Raw genomic sequence first — 4,335 nt, 5'->3', positions numbered from 1 at the left:
TCCCTTCCGACCCTAGAAACTATGAAACTATGAAAACCTTGTTAGCCCCAGCCTTCTGCCACCTATGTTGAAGCCTGTAAGACTCAAGCCACTACCCTGAGCAAATAAACACTAGCACAATTCACTTGTTACTAGGATGCATCCATCTGGAACAGGGATGCTTGACCTGTGGCCCACTGGCCAGATCCAGCCTCCAGCACCCAGCCATCCAGTACAAGAAGCTCCCTGTGGCTCCATGGCCCTGTGCCCTAGGCCAGGCACATAGATAGCCCCCAGAGCCTGATCTCAGCATACAGGACCAGGCAGAGGCAGTGTGGCCCCTTGGATCCCAATCCCTGCATACAGGATGGTGTAGATGGCAGAGGATCCCTGGGGCTCAATTCTAGTGTGCGGGCCTGGGTGAAGTCAGCATGGAGCCCAGAGACCGCTCCTTGCATGCAGGGCTGGACAAGGGTGGTACAGCTTTTGGAGCCCAATCCTAGCAGGCAGGGGTGGTATAAGACCAGGGGTGGGCAAAATGCATCCTGCCAGGCCACTATCTGGCCCACAGGGGCCCCTAAAAGTTTAGAAAATGAATATTAATCTGCCCTGGGCTGCTTGTCATGTGGCCCTCGATGGCTTGCTGAAACTCAGCAAGCGGCCCTCTGCCCAAAATAACTGCCCACCCCTGTATAAGACCCAGGGTCCAATCCCAGTAGGCTAGTCCCTATCCAACTCACAGACTGGCCTCATGTTTCTCATCTGGACTGCAGGGCAAAAAGGTTGAGCACCACTGATCTGAAAAAAAAACCTGATAAGGCCAAACAAGTTCGGATAACTTAAAATCTTATCCTATAATGGAATATACTATTCAATATTAAAATTCCTTATAATTTATTAGATATTACCTTTATTCCAGAAATAAAAATAAACCACCACACTCTTCAGAACTGGCACCACCATGAATTTCTTTCAAGTCCTAATCTTACTATTAGGAAAAAAAATAAAGGCAATAACTGGTCCACTTCTGCTGTGGGCTGCCTAGAGTTCTCCCTGCCATCCTGGCAGTGTTTGCTTTTCAGCAAGTGGTTAATTGCTACAAGCCTGCCAAAATTCTAAAATTTGTGAAACACTGTGGAAAACATGAATGGAAAAAGCAAGGTTGCAGTACTTAGCAATATGGAAGAGCTATCAGATCAAGTTCATTCCCCTGCACAGACTGAAGGGAGTTAGGAAGTGGCAGATTCACTGCCACCTGAATCTTAGCAAAAATGCTGAGAATATCAATCACTGATTCCATCCTGCAATATTTATTAATTTACCCTGAAATAATACCAAAGATTTGCAACACTAAGAACAGTGAAACCTCAAGACTCCAATGATTCAGGTAGTATTACACATCCCCATTTGGATCTGGCTTTTTACCCTGGAATCATTCCTAATTCACATTGTAAGATTCAGGTATCGTTCTTTCAGAACAAATACTTCCAGGAATAAATCTGCCCTTAAGGAAACAGCCCTAAACTGTGATTCTGTGAGAGACAAAAGCAAAAAACTTAAATATAAAGAATAGAAGACAGACAAAAGCAAAAGTTAAATTTACTTCTTGTCTAGCTATGAAAGACCAAAAGCAAAGTTAACCGGAGAGGAAGTACATTTAGGTCACATTTATCTATAGGCTCATATAATAGGATAGGGAATAGCCTGGCTAAGGTAGTGCCTTTCCTTCTGTAGCCACAAACAGCCTGTAACCACTATCACTTAAGTTCTTTCCAGGTATGGAGAGTTGGCCATTCAATGACTATGGCACAATTAAGGGAGGGGGAAAAGAGACATTACTAAAGCTCATAGTCTACATAGGTATTTGCACTGTCACCTGCCAGGGATTTAAGAAGTTGAATTTCTTTTCTTCCTTCTCACCCTGCAATAATACCTTGCTTAAATTTTGGGTTTAGTTGAGGGGGTGGTGGTGATTGACATTACTGAGGAACAGTCAAAACAATGAATGTATCACCTAAAACTGACTATAGCCAGGGCAAGGTTTACTGAGAAAGCTCCTTTCTGCACTCAATGAGTTTCTCCCTATGGGAAAGAGTCATGGTTCCACTTGAACGCAGATGTCAAGGAAGCTTCTGTGTAAGGAGGAAAAAAGCAATTTACTAGGATGGCTTTGGATATCCCAAGACCTTGCACTTCACTTAGTAAACATATACAACATCCAGGAGTCCAAAAGGATCTCAAGATGGCAAAAAAATAAATAGCATAGACACTTTTGCTAGTAAAAAGATATAGTGAAAGCAAGCTCTCAGAAGGGTTACTTTGCCAAACCTTCCTTCACTTAAACGAGTTCTCAATAAAAAGAAAACAACAGGAGAAAATAAGTTGGTTATTTTTAAAGGCAAGTTCAATATAAGCAGCAGCTTTGACAGGATCCTTGCTGAGAGATGTGCAAGCAACTTAACTATATTTCTTATTGTCTCTCCATTTGAACCATCAATGAAATATCTATGTACACTTCTACCAGGATATCATATCGGGATCAAAAGTATCCATTGAGAAGTTCAAAGGCTTGTTCTGCCCATTTCAGGTGAAGTGTCAAACTGGCTTGAAGGCAAGTGTCTTTATCATTACATAGCAATATGTATGAAAGGGTCCAGAGAAGGGCCACAAGAATAATTAAGTGCCTGGAGGGCAAATTTTATGAGGAGAGACTGAGGGATCTGGGACCGTTCAGTCTGGGGAAGAGAAAACGGAGGTGGGACTTGGTGGCCATCTATAAGTATGCAAGGGGAGAAAAACTATTCACTAGGGCGCACCAGGGGAAGACAGAAACAATAGCCATAAACTGTTAGAGGATAGTTCCAGGTTGGATGCAAGGAATAACTTTACGGTAAGGGTGACAAGAATCTGGAATAGACTTCCCAAGGAAGTGGTGCAGTCCCCAACCTTGGAAGTCTTCAAGAGGAGACTGGACAGACACCTTGCTGGGATCATTTGATCTCAGCAGTATTCCTGCCCAGAGCAAGGGGGTTGCCTTTTATCTTTCAAGGTCCCCTCCAGTCCTTAATTTCTATGATACTACATCAGCTTTTAAAACACATGGGGCTCATCTTCAGCTTCATAATATTAATCATAATAAGCAAGACTATTTCATATAAACCTCCTTTCCTCAAATTTAACTATGTTAGATTAGATACTCATTTTGTACAATTCTCTGCATAAAAATGGTTGTTTCTGCTTGTTTAAAAAAACAACACCAGGAAGACCCTAAAATCCTATCACTAGCTTCTCAATTGTTGCCTCAACCTCATACCTTTGTCCACAAACATAATTCATTCCTAGTGTTGCTCCCTTCATGCCCTCATCTCAACTTCAGTACTTGGAAGCAACCTCCTCTCTTTTGGAACAGCTTCCTGCATCCAGCTTGTAGTTACCACTCTCTTTTTTGCATATTTTTTAAAATGCCACTCTTTGCAAACTCTTTATAAGTTTGCAGTATCACAATGCTGGCCCATAACTTGCTTTTAGATGTTGTTCCATGCTTTGTTTTCTTCAGGGTAGGAACGGTGTCATGTAAACACTTTATAACATTTCTCTCAGAGTACTGAAATGTCTGGCCCAATTCACAATAAAACTGATACAGCACTTATTTTTGTACTTCCATATTCTATTTCTGGGAATCAGATTCTTGACCTTGGAAATAACCTTTTTCAAAACATATCTTTACACTTACATGTGCTATTCATTGTGATAATAGCATTGTGTAATAGCATTGTGAATAGCAATGTAAACTGCTTACATTGCTTTATTAACTAAAAATAAAACTGTACATAAAAATCCTGAAAAATTGCAATATTTTTAATAAAGCATGATAAAGTCTCTCTATCAAACCTGAAATGTGCAAACATTTTTATTGTGACAAAATTAAGCCAACCTGGAAATTATAGTTCATTTCCTAAAACTAGGTTACAATCAAAACAGGAGGTTTTAGTGATATGCAAAAAATAAAATAAAAATAAAAAAATCCCCAATGAACACCATTGTATAATTTTATTTCTAATTCTTAAAAAAATATAAATGAATTTAGAAGACAAATCACAGTATAAGGGCCCTAACATTTTTAGACCATTACAAGGTACATAAAAATAGAAGACACAGATTCCTTTAAAACTTTAATCCTTTGATTAAGCAGCAAGCATATCACTCTTCCAGGCAAAAAAAAACAAAACAAAAAAAAAGCAGATCATTTCCCAACCTCAACATAGAAGGAAAGAAGAAAAAAAGAAAAATGGGTAACACACATGTACTGTATTTTTCACATACGGCATGTCCCTATATATAGTACACACCTTGATT

Source organism: Gavialis gangeticus, unplaced genomic scaffold, assembly GCF_001723915.1.
Source record: "Gavialis gangeticus isolate Ggan-Ray unplaced genomic scaffold, GavGan_comp1, whole genome shotgun sequence".
Lineage (NCBI taxonomy): Eukaryota > Metazoa > Chordata > Crocodylia > Gavialidae > Gavialis > Gavialis gangeticus.
This window is presented reverse-complemented; position numbering follows the sequence as displayed.